The following is a 20,270-nucleotide window of genomic DNA, read 5'->3' as shown; positions in this document are numbered from 1 at the left end:
AAGAAGCAATACAATCAGAAAAGCAAAAACCTCAAATCTAAGCTGAGTAGGCCTAGATACATCAGGAAACATAAAAATAATTTGACCATATATAAAGGTACACTCTTCTTTTTAATGTATGTTAATAATAGCAACATCTTCTTCTCAGTAATGCTAAAATAAATCAAAAGAGTGGCTCTCTTAGAAATATTATCCTGTGGAGACTCCAACAATTTTGTAAGATCCAGACTATCAGGAGAATTTAAATGATGTACCTCCTCCTCCCTGATTAATCAACCTAACCATTCTGGGAAAGTAATACACATTAGTAACATCAGTATTACTAAAGGACAACTGTAACACCTCCTTAACATATATTTTAAAGAATTCAAGAGGGGATAAATAATGATTAACAGGGAAATTTTAAAAAAAGTCTTAAATTAAGAACCCTGGCAGCATTTTCCAAGTTATCTGTTGCCAAGTGGCGTGATGAAAGGGGCAGCTCCCATCCCTTTGGAACCGCTGAGGAGTATGAGACTGCGCTCCACTCTAATGGGGGAGAGGAGGGAAGAAGACGACATTGGTGTCAATTGTTGTTAAGGGACTCATGGACTTACATCTACAAGCAGCTAAGATGCCAGGGTCAATATATACTTCTAATGTGATTACTCTTTCACTTTTGGACACCTCCCTTTCTTCTGGGGGTAGAACCCTGCATCCATAACCTGTAATGATCAGACAAATAGCGCGTGCCCTAGAGCAAATGGACGTATCCACCCACCCCCGCCAGGATTTTCCTGAGAGGGGTGATTCTTCTCTCTTATCCCTTGATAAGGAAGTTGTAGGATCTTCTCAACGTAAGGCACCAGCAATTGTTCTATTTACTTATGTCTTTAAATGAAGCTTCTTCAGTTTTGTCACAAGATATATCCTTAAAAGATATGTATCTAGCTATTACAAAGATGGACAAGAATTTGCAGGATAATCTTTCATTATACAGTAAGTTTGCTGAAGAAACTGTTGCCAAGTTTAAAGAACAGGATTACCAGGATTTTGTCTATTGAGAAGAGAGGTGTGGTAGCCGTGTTAGTCCACTTTTAAAGGTAATCAATAGAAATAAAACAAAATAAAACATGGAAAAGAAAATAGGATGATACCTTTTTTATTGGACATAACTTAATACATTTCTTGATTAGCTTTCGAAGGTTGCCCTTCTTCATCAGATCGGAAATAAGCAAATGTTGGTAGATGACAGTATATATGAGTGAAACATCAAAGCATTTCAGTGACAGTCTAACAGGATGGGGGTGGATAGGTGAGAGACAGGAAGAGTCGGGTGGATGAGGGACAGGGAGATATGCATGGAGACAGGAGGGTGACAAAGCAGTACAATGTTATGGTTTATAATGGGCTAGAAAATCCAGATCTTTGTTAAGTCCTGTCTGGTGGGTGTCAAAATATTTAATCAAGGGAACTTTCGAACATAAGACCTTTGAAGTCAGAATGTGACCAGAAGAAGTTGTTTCGTGAGAGCATCTCTCCTTTTGATATTGTACAAAGGGATAACACAGTGGTGCAGCATATTGCTTCCAGCCCACAGCCACACGTTTTTTGCTACACTTCGTGACCCCTGACGCAGGCGCTGTGCGCCGAAACACAGACCATGTCGGGTCCATTCTAGGATTGTTTCATCTATACATTCGATTAAAATTTCCTATTCCTTTTTTTGAAGGCTCCTGATACTTTCTGTTTTGCTGTTTGGACTTTTTGTTTGTACTTTGCTCCCTCTCTTTGCTATATTACTTATATATACTGCCATCTACCAACATTTGCTTATTTCCAACCTGACGAAGAAGGGCAACCTTCGAAAGCTAATCAAGAAATGTATTAAGTTATGTCCAATAAAAAAGGTATCTTATTTTCTTTTCCATGTTTTATTTTGTTTTATGTCTATTGAGAATAAAGACTGTGCAATACAAGGGTGCTAAAGTTTGGAACACTCTCCATGCGAATGCATGGAAAATACCTGCATCTGGAATTAGTTTCACTGCAGGAAAGTATGCAAACTTTAAAGCTCCTTTTCACTTCACTTTCAGTGCTGATTTTTAACATCAGCCCTAGAGGTGAAGTATAGTTTTTAGTTTGTGTTTACTTCAACGTAAGAAAATAGAAATTAAAATAAAAAACAAAATAAAACAAAAAACATCCACAGACAGGACTCCCAAGTTTGGGGACACCGGGACAGATGATTCCCAGTTAGAGACACCAGATCCTGAGAGATCCAAATTGAGGACCTCCAAGACAGAAAATCTCTGGCCCAGGAGACAAGAGGGTGTCATAATCCCCACCTACTGTATCACTTTCCCCCCTCCCCCCATCATTAATGCACCCCCACTCAGCCTAGCTGCTCATATAATCCAAAACCTACTTTAACTCCACTCATCACACCCAACTAATAATCCTCCCTTATGCTAATATTTGCCTACATTCAGTCACCCACTGAGCCCCCAACCCCATTACTATTCCAAACTGACTGCCTAACCAATTTTTTGCGGGTAGGGTGGAAAAAATTTTATGGGGCTAGGTGTGCCAGTGGGGTATAGTAGTGGGTTTGGAGGGTAATATTATGACCCCCCCTTAAATCTACTAATGTATGCATTACCTCCTAAATCTAGAAATGCACCCCACTGACTCACCTTGACCCACTGAACCCAAAGACTCATTACCATACCTTTCTGAATGTCTAAGCCTCCTAATGTACCCCATTAATAGACCTGACAGTACCCCCAGCCCACTAACAGCTCCCCGTGCCTCCCAAAATGTCAACAATTCCCCATCATTGCCCTCAACTTATCAGTGATTCCAACATGCCCAACAACCTTAAAACCCCACCCCACACTATTTATTCTCTGAAGGACTTTTTTGCTGGCTAGATGGGTGCAAGATAGGTACTGCTGTAGTGTTAATCAGTCTAATTATAAATTGTTCACGAGGGAATATTTCAAGTAGTAACTGAACAACAGGTGTACCACTTGAAATATTTGAGGGGTCCTTTTACCTCCTCAAAAAATGACCATGTGGTAAGATAACTCTTACAGCATGGCCATGCAGCAGGGAGCAGGGGCGTAGCCAGACTTCGGCAGGAGGGGGGTCCAGAGCCCGAGGTGAGGGGGCACATTTTAGCCTCCCCAGCGCCATTGCCACCCCCCTGCCCCCACCAACAACTTTGCCCCCCCCCCTTACTGACGACCCTCTCGACCCCTCTTCTACCGATGACCCTCTTGACCCCCCCCCCCGCCAAAAACCCTCGCCCGCCGTCACCTACCTTTACTGGCAGGGGACCCCAACCCCCGCCAGTCGAGGTCCTCTTCTTCCTTCGTTCTGTTTCTGAGTCTGACGTCCTACACATACAACATGCAAAACATCAGACTCAGAAACAGAACGAAGGAAGAAGAGGACCTCGACTGGTGGGGGTTGGGGTCCCCCGCCAGCAAAGGTAGGCGATGGCGGGGGAGGGTTGGTGGCGGAGGGGGGGTCAAGAGGGTCATCGGCAGGGGGGGTCCAGGGCCAAATCTACAGGGGCCCAGGCCCCCATGGCCCCACGTAGCTACGTCCCTGGCAGGGAGCACTTACCACCACCCACTGAGGTGGCGGTAAGGGCTCCTGCGGTAACTTGGTGGTAACTTGGCAGCGTGCGGTGATGCCCGATTACCGCCGGGTTAGAACCACACTACAAAAAGACACATTTTCCTGGCACACTAGAAATGGCGTGCAGTCGAGCCAGAACTACCGCCAGCAGCTGCGTTGGCCCAGAGTTCCAGGATAGTCTGAGGTAAGACCGCGTTGGGCTTACTGCCACTTTTTAAAAGGGCCCCTGAATTTGTAGTTTATTAACACAAGAACTGTACTTGTCTTGCACCCGTCTAACCAGCTAGTGTTGAAGCTTTGGGACTCGATATTCATAAAAAAGGCTGAGCTCTAAATTTAGGCTCCGAAGTTAGGTTTGTACATTTGTGCCCTATTTTCAAGCTAGACTTAGGAGCTTAAGTTTTCAGCTGAAAATTCATCTAAGTATAATTAAACCATTGTACTTAATGTGGACAATGGTGTTACATTTGAGAGAATTTCTATTTCCATCAGTTTTCAAATAATGACCAAATCTATGCACTGGACGGGGCTTAACCCTTATATGGAAGTCAACCCCGCCTAGTACATCCCAGGATGCACCGGGCAAACAGGGTGCCTGCCTTCATTTTGAGAAAGCACCTGAAGAGGAGGAAGGGAGTGCTAGTACCTCCCTCCTCCAACTACTGCATGGTAGACTGCAGATGGGGGGGGGGGGGGGTTGGAGCGGCGTAGGGAGAGGGATTTTTGTTCAATGTCTGGGGGGGAGGGGTCGGGAGGGGGGAAAAGCTAGCGGTCCCACTGGACCACCAGGGTTTTTGTGTTTTGGGGATGGGGGGCCTGGAGATCCACCAGACCTCCAGGCATTGTGTTGGGGAGGGGGGGGGGACCTGTCAAACAAGTGCGAGAGTGCATACTTAGGCAGAATCCTCCCACACTTCACCCCTTTGATCAGAACTAATAACGTGCCTAAATTTGCTTGCTATTAGTTCTGATCATAGGGGCGTTATAGCCCTGCGCTGTTCCAGTGCTATTTTTAGAGCGCTATTTGGAACAGCGCAGGGCTTCTCATCATCAGCCTGTCAGAGATATGCTTCATTGGTCTCAATATATCTTTGCATTATCAAAGGCAATTGATCTTGGCCTTATGCTGTTCAATATATTCTAATGTGTCAAACAAATATGAGGTTGATTTTCATGCCACGGTTGCTCACTTAGGGTCCCGTTTACAAAGGCGCCCTAGTGTTTTTAGCGTGCACTAAAAATAAGTGTGTGCTAAATGTTAGAGATGTCCGTATATTCCTATGGGCGTCTCTAGCACTTAGCGTGCGCTAATCATTAGTGCACGCTAAAAACGCTAGTGCGTTTTTGTACATGACCCCCTTAGCTGGTCAATTAATCTCAACTAAATTTAGTCACAGGCATTTACATCAAGTAAAACTTGGTGTAAATTCTGACACCTAAACTATGCGTGGACCAGGTGTATTCTATAATGCGCATAGATTTTAGAAATGCCCACGCCCCCTTTTCTACTACACAGCTTAGAATTTGAGGAGTAGCCTAGTGGTTAGTGCAGTGGACTTTGATCCTGGGGAACTGAGTTCAATTCCTACTGCAACTCCTTGTGACTCTGGGCAAGTCACTTAACCCTCCATTGCCCCTGGTACAAAATAAGTACCTGAATATATGTAAACCGCTTTGAATGTAGTTGCAAAGTACCACAGTATATCAAGTCCCATTTCCCTTCCCTTCATGTTATAGAATATGCTTAGACTGTTCTGTGCGTAAATTCTAATTAATGCTAATTAGTGTCAATAATTTCATGTTAAGTGGCAAATTATCAGCGCTGATTGGGGCTTGTTAAGTAATTAAATTGCACATGCAAATCCAGAATATGACCAGATTTGCACATGCAACTTAGCTTATGCCAGGGGCGTAGCTACGGGGGGCCCACAAACTGAAAAGGAGCGTCAGCATGCACAGGAGGAGCATGAAGAAAGAAGAGCAGGGCAGCGGAGACCGGAGCTGAAGAAGGCTTTGGCTGGCGGGGGTTGGGGACCCCCGCCAGCAAAGGTATTTGTTTTTGCGGGGGAAGTGACAAGGAGGCGAGGTGGTGGTGGGAGGGGGGGGGGCGAGGAGGCGAGGCAGTGGGGGGGGGGGGGGGCAAGGCAAGGCAGCACTCAAAATGCGCCCCCAACCTCAGGGTCTGGCCCCCTCTGGCTCACGCTATAAAGAATCCAGGGGATAATGGGTAAAACAGTGTGCTGAGAACCAGGGAAGCCTGGCTCCGATCCCACTATGGCTCCTTGTGATTTTGAGGAAGTCACTTAGCCCTCTATTGTCTCGAGTACAAAAGTGGGGCCCCTTTTACCAAGCTGTGGCAAAAGGGGGCCTGTGCTGGGGTTGGCGCATGTTTTTGATGTGTGCCGAGGCCCCCTTGTACCCGCAGCGGGTAAAAGGTAAATCTTTCTTTTCTTCAGGAAATGGCTGTGCGGCAAGTGAAGCACTTGCTGCGCAGCCATTTCTGGGGGGGAGGGGGGGATCCCTGACCGTCACCCATTGAGGTGGTGGTAAGGGCTCCCATGCTAACCCAGCAGTAACCAAGCAGTGTGAAGCACTACCCAATTACTGCCAGGTACACACCAGTGCTACAAAAATAAAATATTTTTGAAATGCCGAATATGAGGACGTGCTGGGGGTGGGAACTACTGCTGGGCTGCTGTGGTAGCCCGGCGGTATTTCCTTTTTAGTGAGCGGTATGTCTGCGTTGGGCTTACCGCCGCTTTGTAACAGGGCCCTTAGATTGTAAGAGTTCTGGTGACAGGGAAATACCTAGTGTACCCTGAATGTAACTCACCTTGAACTAGTACTGAAAAAGGCGTGAACTCAATCCCTTCCCTTTCCTTCTTTCAATTAATTCCTACTTGAAGTCAATTATTTCTATACAATCTTGGACTGCACTCTACTGCATCTCATCGTACATGATGACCATTTTGCCCATCTTTAGACCTTCTGCGTACCTTAAATGATTCCAGGAATCCTCCATGGCCTCCATTTTCCAGTTTGTCTTCCTCAGGACCCAGCCCTAACATGGCCTGAGTGTGCGTGTGAAGTTCATCATGAAGATTGTCCAATAGCGCAGCTCGTGTCCGGTTCTTAAACATGGAAAGGGACAGCTTAATATCATGGCAAGTAATAGGACAGATAGCTACTATCAAGGTCACTTTACAATGATGACAATTAAAGGCCCCCTTTGCTTTTTTTCCCCCTTTTCCCCTTGTTTGATTGTCTTCTCTTGTTTTGGCTTTGTTGTTTGAAACTTTCCTGTCAGCATTGTAGCTCTTTTCCGACTTGGCTTTTCATTTTAGATTGTGCACCACTGTGATCTGTAAATTAGCTAATGGTGGTATAACAAATCTGAATAAACTATATGCATGCCCCTGCCCCCCCCCCCCCCCCGATATTCAGAAGCATTTAACCGGCCAGGATCGACACCTGGCCAGTTAAATGCCTCATAACTGGCTCTCCGGCGATATTCAGTGGGGGATAGCTGGCTATCTTCCGTTGAATACCACCGGTTAGCGGCTTGTCGGTTATATTGGCCAATATAACCGGCTATCTGCCAATTTTCAGTCCCACTTAAGTGGCTACGGGCCCTGTTTACCACGCTGCAGCAAAAGGGGACCTGCGCTGTCATCGGCCCATCGAAGTGGCAGTAGGGGCTCCCGCAATAACCCGATGGTAACTTCGCAGCATGTGGCACTGCTTGATTAGCTCTAGGGGTGGTAAGTATCGCCGGGTGGTACTTCCTGTTTAGCGAGCGGTAAGCCCGCATTGGGCTTACCGCCGCTTAGTAAAAGGAGCCCTACATTTGGCCAGTTTCAATATAACTGTCTAAGTCTGAACATCAGGTTAGCTGGTTGTGTTCAAACCAGCCAAAAATAAACCGGATATTCAATGCCCATCACCGGGAACGGCCCGGCATTGAATATCTGGGTTTAGCGCTGACCAAGGGAGTTAGCCAGGCGAACTCTCATGGTCTAAATATCAGCCCCATGGTATCCAGAATAAACGGGACCCCTTACCCAGCTTCAAAATACTTTGCGATTGTTTAAACATTTAGTAGGACCCTTGAAAATACATCAGTCAGACCTTTATTAGGAAAGTCCCTTTGCTCTGTATGCCTTATTCTGTCACAAAAAAATGTAATTTTTTTTTTGTTACATTTGTACCCCGCACTTTTTCCCACTCATGGCAGGCTCAATGCGGCAGGCAATGGAGGGTTAAGTGACTTGCCCAGAGTCACAAGGAGCTGCCTGTGCCGGGAATCGAACTCAGTTCCTCAGTTCCCCAGGACCAAAGTCCACCACCCTAACCACTAGGCCACTCCTCCACTATACTCCACTATAATCACAACTATACCCAGACCAATCCGATTAATAAACGACTTCTTGCCCTTTAGAAAAATGCTGAAAGCTCATCTCTTTAAGCAAGCCTACCCAAATGCCCCCCAACTTCCACCCCCAATTCTGTTCTGACTTAAATACCAACCTCCCATCCTTCTCTTTCCATCTCTCCTTAATTTTATCCCTCCTTACCCTTTCTCCCAAATTACACTATCCTATTCTGTCTACCCTCTTTTATCCTAGTCATATATTATCTAGCTCAACTTATCATACACTACTAGGCCCAACTTTACATTGTTTTACTACTGTTTTATTAAAATTCTATTAACTTTTATTTCAAATTACTATGTAAGCCGCATTGAGCCTGCATTATGTGGGAAAGCGCGGGGTACAAATGTAATAATAATAACAATAATCATCTTCGCTGAATGCCATTTCACTAAAACAGATCTTAATGGTCACTTCCTGAACGATGTCATTTTGAAATCAGGGATTATCCAGTTTTTACGATGGACCAGTAGGGCAACTTTTGTGTTCTTATTGTTATGTACTAGACAGTGTTAAAATCAACAGTTAATGAGGTTAGCGTGCTAATTGTAATGCAGGCAGTAGCTGGGCGGTAGTTCAAAATTGACGCGTGTAGGACACGCGTACGAGGCTTAGTAAGAGGGCCCCTAAGTCTTTGGCAGACCTGGAAGTTAAAGAGTGATTGCCTCAACTAGAAATGCTTTCTTTGATTCTGATCAGCTACAGTTTCTAACAGGGGCGTAGCTACGGTTGGGCTTGGGTGGGCCCAGGCCCACCCAATTTCAGCTCAGGCCCGCCCAACCAGCTGATCTCTCCAGACTAGCTGCAGCGGCGAACTGGCGGGCGGCGGCACTGAAAGCATAAAGCAGCGAAGCTCTTCAATTCCGTCCTTCGCTTTCCGTTTCCTGCCCTCTCAGCGTCCCGCCCGCCCGAAAGGGAATGACATCAAAGGAAGGCGGGACGCTGAGAGGGCAGGAAACGGAAAGCGAAGGACGGAATTTAAGAGCTTCGCTGCTTTATGCTTTTAGTGCCGCTGCCCGCCAGTTCGCTGCTGCGACTACAGAAGGAAGCCATTTAAAATCTGTTTCTACTCCCCTGCGCAGCCGTCGCCATTCACTTAAAGCACAGCAAGCAAACCTAGTGAGCTGCTGTGCTGCCTGCATCCACGTTATCTTCTTTATTCAGCAGAGGGTGGTGAGCAGAGGGAAGGATGGGACTGGGAGGGGTGGTAAGTATAGAGTATGGAGAATGGGGGACTAATGAACTGGGTGAAAAATGGGGGAGGAATTTAGGAGACTGGGTAAGGGAGAGACAGAGGGGGGAATGGGAGTGCTGGAGCGGGAATGAGAGGGAGATGGTCAAAGGGGAGAGAGGAGCATCGATGGACATGGATGGGAGGACAAGGACCAGGGAGAGAGGAGAAATTGCTGGACATGGAGGGGAGGGCAGGGCAGGGGAGAGAGGAGGATTTCTGGATATGGATGGATGAGGGGGGCAGGGGAGAGAGGAGAATTGCTGGATATGGATGGATGGAGGGCAGGGGAGTTGCTGGACATGGGTGGATAGAGGGGAGGGCAGGGGAGAGGAGAGGAGAGTTGCTGGACATAGGTGGATGGAGGGGAGGGTAGAAGAGAGTTGCTGGACATGGATGGAGGGAAGGGCAGTGGAGAGAGGATAGTTGCTGGACATGGGTGGATGGAGGGGAGAACAGGGAGGGAATTGTTGGACATGGATGGAGGGGAAGGAAGGGAAGACAGGAAGGAGATGCACAAGGATGGAGGGGAGAAAGAAGAAATTCTGGACATGGATGGAGGGGAGGGAAGACAGACGAAGGAGATGCACATGGATGGAGGGGAAGGGAGAGAGAAGAAATGCTGAAATGGATGGAGGGGAGGGAAGAGAGAGGAAGGATATATGAGGGAAAAGGAAGAGAGGAGAAAAACAGCACATGGATGGAGAAAATATGCAGAAGCTGGATCCACTGGACAGTCAAGTCTGCGGAGGACCCAGCTTTTACTTAGGATATAGAGCAAGAAATGAAGAAGAAAGGAGGAAAGAAATAAATGGAAAGGAAGCCCTGGAAACGGAGTTAAGAGGACAGATAGCAGCAGAATCAGATACTGGGCCAGCATGATCAGAAAAACAAAGTCATCAGACAACAAAGGTAGAAAAAAATCATTTTATTTTCATTATAGTGTTTGGAATATGTCCACTTTGGGAATCAGGTGCTCAACATTAAAAGTTTATATTTATTTATTTACTTATTTATGGCATATTATCCCACATTAAACATGAATTAGATTGGAACCTGGGATCATTTAATTTTTTTTTTCCTGGAGAGAGTAATGCATTGCCTCTCCCCCCCCCCCCCCAGGCTCTCTCCCCTGCTGTAGCCAGCTCTGCAATTTTGAGGGGAGGTGGACGGGGGGGGGGGGGGGGGGGGCGCAGAGGTGGACTGGGGAGAGAGCCTGTTGTTAAACATTTACCAGCAAACCACTGTCTAGTGCCCACCCATCCATCCTGTTGGCCCACCCAAAAATTGACTTCTGGCTACGCCACTGGTTTCTAATAGACATTTATAAGACAGCAGATTCCACTTAAGCTCAAATCATTGGTAAGGGGAATATTGGGGCAATTCATAATGCAATGTGTATGCTTTCTTTAGTGTAACCCTTTTGGGGGGGGGGGGGGGGCGGTCTTTTGTTCTCCTTATATATTTATTCCGTAGCTTCAAGGATTTTTCCCTCACTCCCCTTTTCCTTATTGTGGACTATGTAGCACATTATTATTTCTTGATGATCATATGTTTTTCTTGCATTGTAATATTTCTATGTTGTGCTCTTCTTTTCAGGTTGGTACTTGTAAATTTAATTTAAATAAAAAAAACAAACAAACCCTGGAAGTTATCCAGGTGCCGGCTGCTATTCAGAGCTGGTTATCAACACTCCTAACCAGGCAAAAATTGGGCTGTATTTTATGGGGCCCTATCTGTCTCGTTAGGTATACAGACTCGGGCACTGAGTATCACCAGCCCAGGTCTTCCCAGGCTGCCCTGGCACTGCCCAGATTGTACTGGGGCAAAAAGGCAGGAGCTTACATAATAAGAAAGTAAGAGTAGCCATAGTGGGTCAGACCAGTGGTCCATCTAGCCCAGTATCCTGTTTTCCAAACAGTGGCCAAGCCAGGTCACAAGTACCTGGCAGAAACCAAAATTGTGGCAACACTCCATACTACAAATCCTAGGGTAAGCAGTTGCTTCCCATGTCTGTCTCAATAGCAGACTATGGACTTTTCCTGCAGGAATTTGTCCAAACCTTTTTTAAACCCAGATTACACTAACCACTCTTACCACATCCTCTGGCAAAAAGTTCCAGAGCTTAACTATTTCTTGAGTGAAAAAATATTTCCTCCTATTTGTTTTAAAAGTATTTCCATGTAACTTCCTCGAGCTTCTCCTGCATGCTTAAACCATTCTAAATATCAATGCTGTTGTTTTTTTTTTGGTGGCATTTTGGAATGAAAACAGCATTAATTAAACAGCGGATGCCATTGTTACTTCTCTGTTTTCAAAATAACAGAAACATCTCAAATGTAAGTATATTACAACCAAAACCCAGTGCAATTCACCTGTAAATCCCAATTCCTCCCATCCAGCATTCTACTCCATTCCCATGATCTTCCTGCCCACCTACCTCCAGGCCCTCTGTCTCATTTTAGGTTCTTCTGCAGAACATTTTTCAGTTTATTTCAGATCAGCATACCATTACACAGATGACATTCTTCTCATTTATCCTACTTATCTGAGTTACTCTTCCCTCCCCCTGTGATCACTCCCCTCCAGACTTATTTAGATGCAGTTGCTCATTAGTTGAGTAACCATCGTTTAGTCCTCAACCCCATCGAGACGGTTGCCTGTTGGTTTTCTGGTTTCTCCACACCTCCATCCATGCCCTTCACTCCGTTTGGAACACAAATGACTCCTGCCACTAGTTTTGGATATCTGAGAATTATTTGGGACTCTGCCCTCTCCTTTAAATCTCAAATAGCACATGTCTGTATTTTTTCGTCAACTTCGAGCCGTTCGGCACTATTTTAATCACAAAGACTATCGTATCATGCCCTTCTACTCATCTTTTTTAGTTCTCGACTTGATTACTGCAATATTCTTTATGCAGGTTTACCACAGTCATCGCTGAAAAGGTTACAAACTCTTCAAAATACCGCAATCAGGCTACTATGCCATGCTTCCCATTTGGATCACACTACCCCCCTTTTAAAACAGCACCACTGGTTACCTATCAAGCTACATATCCTATATAATAAAACTCACCCTCAACGTTCTGAGGACACTGACGTCAGCACTTTTTCAGGGAAGTCTTCCGATTGCATGGCTTACCCGAGTCCATTGTCTCTGACCGGGGTGTACACCTCTAAATTCTGGCAAAGCCTTAATTGCTCCCTGCAGGTGAAACTGGACTTCATCTCAGGATACCATCTAGAGACTAATGTTCAATCTGAGAGAACGAATCAGAGTCTAAAAGCTTTCTTATGAGACTGTTTCTGTCCTACAAGACAGCTGGGCTCAGTTGTTACCTTGGCAGAGTTCTGTCATAATAATCACGTAAGTGCGTCTACCGGGGCATCTCCTTTTTCAGGGCCAGTCTTAGGCAGGGGCAAGAGGAGTGGTCGCACAGGCCCCGCATTCCCTCCTGCTCTCCACCACCGCCACGATCTGACTTCTTACCTCCCCTCCCATGAGCCGCAGGGTGCCCTCCCAGCACATACCAAAGGCCGCCCTGGTGGTGTAGTGGAGTCTTCAGGGCAGGAAAGATCCCCAGTCTTTCCTGCCCGCTGCCAGCGCTGATACCTTGTTGCCGCATCGCTCTTTAAAAATGGCTGCCGAGACTATTGGCTCAGGCTGTTTACTATGTGAATATTCAATTACTTTTTCATTATTGCTACCAAGTATTACGTATTAAGCGGATTTGTTTTAATTAATTTTATCTAGTCCTTACACGCACATGCTTTTGCTTTTTAAACCCAAAGGTTTCCTATGATAGCATTGTGCATATTTGAATTAGTTTTTCTGTACAAGTTTTGCTTGATTTGTCTTTATTTGAAATAAAAAAAAAGTTTAAAATGCATCTTGTCAACAAGGGGTGAAGCTAAGTGGGGTGGGGGGCCCCACCTAACTGGTCTGCACAGGGCCCCGCAATTGCTAAGACAGGCCCTGTCCTTTTTGGATTATCTTTGGCCAACACCACCAGGTACCTATGCTTGTACCCCTAGCCCCAGAAGTCCCTGTGGTTACCAAGACTATCACTTCATTTTCACAGATCTGGAAAACCAAACAGGACCTTCTACTTCAAACGACCCAGAGATTCAAGCAGCAGCCCGACAAAAAGAGATGCCATGTGCCTTGCTTCCAGATAGAGAACTTGGATCTCCACACAGAATCTACGCTTGAAAACACCTTCAGCCCAGTTTGCCCCTCGATTCACTGGGCTGTATTCAGTGACCCATCAGATTGGCCCTGTCACGTACCAACTAAAACTACCAGCTAACCTCCGGATCTACACCTTTCACCAGGGCCGGTCTTAGCAATTGTGGGACCCTGTACAAACCAGTTTGGTGGGGCCTTCCAGCCCCTTGCCTAGCCCTGCCCTTTGCCCAACCCTGCCTAGCTCCACCCCCACTGACGACTCACTTCTACCCTCTGTACTCACCATTTTCATCTCACTCATCTCCCTTGAGAACCCTGATGGTCTCTCCCACATGGTTCCACCATGCAAAATATCTCCCCTCCTTCTTCCTTCCTACACTCTTCTACCCCAACATTTCCTTTCTCATTCTCCACCCACACTTGTAGCCCATCTCCCCATCCTACCCACCCCTCTCTCTCCTCCACTCATATAGTCCAGCATTCACTGTCCCCTCTCCCTTCCCCTCCACCCCTATGATCCAAAAATTCCTTCTCCCTCCTCCTTCACTCCTAAGGTCCAGCAATTCCCTCTCCCTTATCCTCCCACCCTATGGTCCAGCAATTCTCTGTGCCCTCTCCCTTCCCTCTACTTCCTCTCCGCTCCTGCTGTGGATCCAGCACCTCTCCCTTCCTTTGCTGGTACTAGCATTGGCAACGGGAACAAATTGTCTGGGCTGACCAGTCCTTCCTTCTGTAGCATCCCACCCTTCTCTGATGTAACTTCCTGTTAATGAGCGTGTGCGACGATGCAGAGGTAAGGGCTGGGTTGGTCCAGACAGCTTGTTCACGTTACCACTGCTGCCACCACCACAGAAAAATCATTTTTTTTTGTGGCCCAGAGAGGGGCACTGGACTCACGGGAAGGGATTGGTGCTAGATTTGATGTGAGAGAGGAAACAGAGGGGAAAAAACAGAAACAGGAAAATAAAAGCTACAAACCCCATTCCTGTGCAGGTCTCTAGTCGGCAGTGCAGGGCCCTTGGGAGTATTCCGGGGGGCAGAGTCCAGTTACCTCCCAATTTTCAGAGCTACACCGGCCAGTGTTAATGCGTAAAGAGCAATCTTATCTTTATGTGCTAACAAATAGCCGGTTATCTCTGAATATCGAGTTAATCAGGCATGCACTAGCTGGCCTTAAAAAAACGGATATTCGATGCAGGCAACCAGAAGTCTCACCTCTACTTTTTGGCGTTCTCAGGAGGATCACAATGTGACAGGTTTTGATCTCTGGGGTCTCATGTCCTGGCAGCAAGGGTTTGACAACTTTCCTATCTCCTTTGCTTGTACTATTCTATGCAGCATTTGTAGTTCTTTTCCTACTTTTCTGTTGGTTTGTACATAACAGCATAACAATAGCAAAATGACCAAATATAAGCATAAATACAATCAATGACTTAAATATGGAAACAGCAAATTGAAACCTAATAATAGGCCTGACATGAAACAGTATCAGAAATATATACATTTAACAGCACTGTAGAACAATCATATAACAGAAATATGACCATATTGTTTAATGTTTAATAAGGATTGATGCACCACCTTTCAAACGAAAATGAAAGCAGTTAACAAATAAAAATGGTAACATCAAAAGGAAAAAAATGGAAAAATGGAGGACAGACAATTGAATTCCAAAACAAGGGTAACTTGTTTATTAAAAAAAACTAAACAACTAGGCACAAATGTGCAACAAAGCTAGAAAGTCTTTCTTATTGACAATAAAGCTGTTAGATTCAATAGACTCGATGCAGTCCTGCGTTTCAGTATGAAAAGCACCTGCCTCAGGAGTCACAAGCAATTTGGTCTGGTTGGCAAAGTCTACTAGTAAATAAATCCAAAAAAAAGGAAAAACTGAGTTCTACTAGGAAAACAATCTTATATATCAGGAAGCAGTTAGAGATGTGCCCTTTTATTGTATTTGTTTTACTTGGAGGGGCATTTTTGATATGATGTCTAAATATGATATTGGATGTTTTGCAAAAAACATCCAAAAATCTAGTAGCAAACATGGCCATTTTCAAACCAGAAAAACACTCAAATTATTGTTTCAAAAATGCTCATTTGCTAGATGTTTTTGTGTTCAGTGAATCTATCTTTTAGGAACATTTTAGAAAAAAAAAAGTCCAAGGAGAAAATGCACAATATCAAGCCATTGGAATGCCTGGGGGGCATCATTCTTAGTAGACTAGCCACACAGACATCCCAGCAGAGCAGTGGGGGACCCTAGAAGGCAATGCAGTGGTCTTCACATAAAAGGTCTCAGGTACACATCTCAGTGTTAACCCCCCCCCCCCCATTATATTGTACGCTGAGCCCTCCAAAACAGTGGCGTAGCCAGAAAGCAATTTTTGGGTGGGCCAACAGGTTGGATGGGTGGGCACTAGAGTTGCCAACTTTTTTGAAAAAGAAAAAAACAGTAAACCTGATGCACCCATGCTCTGTCCCTACCCCACTTCCCATAACTTCAATGAGGGTTGCAGTGCAGGCTTCAGTGGCTGCAGGCCAATTTAGAGCTAAGGGAAGTACAATAGACTGCACTATTCAGCCCCACTGAGCCATGGTCCTCCAACACATATATGGTATTGAAGCCAAACACATTCTGCATCCAGAGAACCTCCTGGCCCTCCACCAACAATGGATACAGAGCACAGCAAGGACAATTCTCCATAAAACTCATCATATAAAGAAATTTTGTTTTCTAGTGTAATCTCAATTACAGACATATTATAAATTCACTTTAAAAACATCTATAAAACAAAAGTCACTCAGAACCTTGAGCAAATCTACCATGCCAACACTAACTTCCAAAAACAAAAATCCTACCTATGAAAAAGAAGTGCCTTAAATATTATAGTAGGGCCCTACAATACAAATACATTTATCAGGAAAGCTGAACAAGCCAAATTACTACAGAATGCTACATGGAAACTTCATGCTAACAGAATACCTCAGTCACACACCCAAGACACAAATGCCAAATACAGAATAAGTGACCACAAACTCTAGAAATATAAATTAAATGGAAACCCCAAGAAACTAGACCTTGCATGTAGTACAACACCAGAGAAACAAGAAAGAAAGGCATTTGCTCCTGTGCAAAATATAAAGATGGCACATGCCAGGGATGGTGTTAGGGGTTGGTTCCTTGGCCAGAGAAAGCCTGCATGCTGGAAGCTGAAGGCGCAGCCTGGTAATGGACTTTGGGGTCCTTTCCTAGATTTCTGTCCTGGACCCCAGCCATGTTTACCATCAACTTTGGCAAGATGTACATTTCAAATCCAACATATTATATTCACAACATTGAAAATAAAATTTTTTTTTTATACCTTTTTGTTGTCTGGTCATTTTTTCTCAAATCATATTGGTCCCAGACTCTGGTTTCTGCTTCCCTCTGTCTTCTCTTAACTCACTTGCCAGGGTCTCCTATTTGACATTTCTTCTTTCTTCATGTCCATCATCCATCTCCCATCTCTGTTTTCCTATATTTCCTTGTCCAGTATCTCCCCTGTGTTCATATCCCCTCATCCATTATCATTCCTCTGTGCACTTATGCACCCCATGCCCAGCATATCCCTTCTGCGTTCCTATTCTCTCCCTTGTCTAGTATCTCCCCCCCCCCCCCGTGTCCATATACCCCCCTCTCCAGTGTCCATCATTTTATCTCTATTCCATATCCCCGTCCCCTTCCCCCCCTTGGTCAGGCATTACCCCTCCGTGCCCATGTGCTATCCCCATACAGCATCTCACATTTGTGTCCCTGTCCCCATGCTCTCACCTAATGCCCATCATCTCCCTTCTGTATCTGTATACTTCCCTATGTCCCCTTTCTCCCTCCTCCACACCAATGTGTCCCTCTCCTCTCTGATCCCACCCCCCAACCAGCTTCTCTTCCTCTCTTTCCTTCCCCTTATGCATCTGGCTCTTTCTCCCTGCATCTCTCTCCCTTCCCTCTGCATATCCAGCACCTCTCCTTCCGTCCCCCCCCCCCACACACGTCCAGCATCTCTCTCCCTTTCATCCAGCCCCCATACATGTCCAGCACCTCTCCCCTTCACTTCAACCCTCTGCATATCCAGCACTTCTCCCCTTTCCCTCCACCCCCCTGCATATCCAGTACCTCTCCCCTTCCTTCCACCCCCCTATATATCCAAAACCTCTCCCCTTCCCTCCAAACTCCCCTCTGCAAATTCCAAAACCTCTCCCCTTCCTTCCAACTTCCCCTCTGCAAATCCCAAAACCTCTCTCCCTTCCCTCCAACCTCCCCTCTGCAAATCCCAAAACCTCTCTCCCTTCCCTCCAACCTCCCCTCTGCAAATCCCAAAACCTCTCTCCCTTCCCTCCAACCTCCCCTCTGCAAATCCCAAAACCTCTCTCCCTTCCCTCCAACCTCCCCTCTGCAAATCCCAAAACCTCTCTCCCTTCCCTCCAACCCTCTGCCCCTGGCAAGTCCAGCACCCTTCTGTTCCCTCCCCTCCCCTCCCTGCCTCCCCTTACTGGGCCAGCACGCAGCACCCCACTGACTTCCTCACCCCTCTCCCACACCTGCCGCAGCGCTTCATTTAATGTTGTCGGTGCTGCCGTTACAGTTTCCCACCCCGCGGCGGCGCTTTACACTTTACCTAACAGCCAACGCTACAGATGCAGCGCTGACGTCCGAGTCCGACGTCCTGCTCCGGGGCCTTCCGCGTCCCGCCTCCGTAACAGGAAGTTACATCAGCGTGGAAGGCCCCGGAGCAGGACGTTGGACTCGGATGTCAGCGCTGCATCTGTAGTGTTGGCTGTTAGGTAAAGTGTAAAGCGCCGCCGCGGGGGTGGGAAACTGTAACGGCAGCGCCGACAACATTAAATGAAGCGCTGCGGCAGGGGCGGGAGACGGTCAAGATAAGGATCTGCTTCTGGGCGGGCGGGCGGGCCTGAGGCTAAACTGGGTGGGCCTGGGCCCATTCAGGCCCACCCGTAGCTACGCCCCTGCTCCAAAACCCAACAAATACCATCTTGGAAGCCCAGACCAGATGCATTCCATGCATTTGTAAAGGTGGAAAGAAGAGAAAACAATAGCCAGCATGATTAAAAGGGAAGTGAAAGAGGCTATTACAGCCAAAAGAATGTCCTTCAAAGAATGGAAAAAAAGGACCCAAATGAAGAAAATAAGCAACATAAGCACTGGCAAGTCAAATGCAAAGCACTAATAAAGAAAGCTAAAAGAGAATATGAAGAGAAACTTGCCACAAAGGCAAAAACTCACAGTAACAACTTTTTGAGTTACATCAGAAGCAAAAAGCCTGTGAGGGAATCCAGGGAACCATTAGATCATGAAGAAGCAAAAGGGGCACTCCACAAATTAAAGAGTAGTAAATCACTTGGACCAGACGGCATGCATCCAAGGCTACAGAAAGAGCTCAAACATGAAATTGCTGATCTGCTGTTAGTAATCTGTAATGTGTCTTCAAAATCATCAGTAGTACCAAGAAATCTAGACTGCCCCAACTTGACATTTCGTCCTTTAGATTGTAAGCTCCTTTGAGCAGGGACTATCCTTCTTTGTTAAACTGTACAGCGCTGCGTAACCCTAGTAGCGCTTTAGAAATGTTAAGTAGTAGTAGTAGTAACTGGAGGGTGGCCAATGTGATGCTGATTTTTAAAGGGTTCCAGGGTTGATCTGGGAAATTACAGACCAGTAAGCCTGACATCAGTGCTAGGCAAAATAGAGGAAACTATTATAAAGAATAAAATTACAGAACACATAAATAAACATGGTTTAATAGGACAGAGTCGGCATGGTTTCAGCCAAGGCCTTGCCTCACCAATTTGCTTCATTTTTTTGAAGGTGTGAATAAACACGTGGATAAAGGTGAGTTGTTTGATGTAGTGTATCTAGATTTTCAGAAAGCTTTTGACAAAGTTCCTCATGAGAGGCTCCTGAGAAAATTAAAGTCATGGAATAGGTGGTAATGTTCTGTTATGGATTAGGAATTGGTTATTAGACAGAAAACAGAGGGTAGGATTAAATGGCCATTTCTGTCAATGGAGTGCCACAGGGATCTGTACTGGGACTGATGCTTTATAACATATTTATAAATGATCTGGAAATCAGAATGACAAGTGAGGTGACTACATTTGCAGATGACCCAAAACTATTCAAGGTTGTTAAAACACATATGGACTGTGAAAAATTGCAGGAAGACCTTAGGAAATTGGAAGACTGGGCATCCAAATGGCAGATGAAATGTAATGTGGACAAAAGAATAATCCGAATCATAGTTACCTGATCTAGGGTCCACCTTGGGGGGTCAGCACCAAGAAAAAAAATCTAGGTGTCACTGTAGAAAATATGCTGAAATCTTCTGCCTAGTCTATAGCGGCGGTCAAAAAAGCAAACTGGATGCTAGGAATCATTAGGAAAGGGATGGTAAATAATACAGAGAATATTATAATGTCTCTGTATCGCTCCATGGTGCGACCCCATATTGAGTATTACATTCAGTTCTGGTCACCGTATCTCAAAAAAGATATATCAGAATTAGAAAAGGTTCAAAGAAGAGCGACCAAAATGATAAAGGAGATGGAACTCCTTTCATATGAGGAAAGGTTAAAGAGGTTGGGACTCTTCAGCTTGGAAAAGACATGGCTGAGGGAAGATATGATTGAGGTCTACAAAATCCTGTTTAGAACGAGTAGAAGTGAATCGATTTTTACTCTTTCAAAAAGTACAAAGACTAGAGGACACTCAATGAAGTTACATGGAAATACTT

The 20,270-nt window shown here is 45.5% G+C and overlaps 1 long non-coding RNA gene across 1 annotated transcript in view; it reads right to left on the bottom strand.

Annotated features, from left to right (window-relative positions):
- Window positions 1-20,270, bottom strand: part of LOC115456719 — a 179,080-nt gene that overhangs the window by 25,179 nt on the left and 133,631 nt on the right. Inside the window, exon 2 of the long non-coding RNA XR_003939912.1 lies at window positions 6,624-6,758. This is a non-coding gene — a long non-coding RNA (uncharacterized LOC115456719). The remainder of the gene's footprint in view (window positions 1-6,623; window positions 6,759-20,270) is intronic.

The sequence above is a fragment of the Microcaecilia unicolor genome, chromosome 13 (assembly GCF_901765095.1).
Source record: "Microcaecilia unicolor chromosome 13, aMicUni1.1, whole genome shotgun sequence".
NCBI lineage: Eukaryota > Metazoa > Chordata > Amphibia > Gymnophiona > Siphonopidae > Microcaecilia > Microcaecilia unicolor.
Note: the sequence above shows the minus strand (reverse complement) of the source record. Positions and strands in the feature narration are given on the sequence as shown.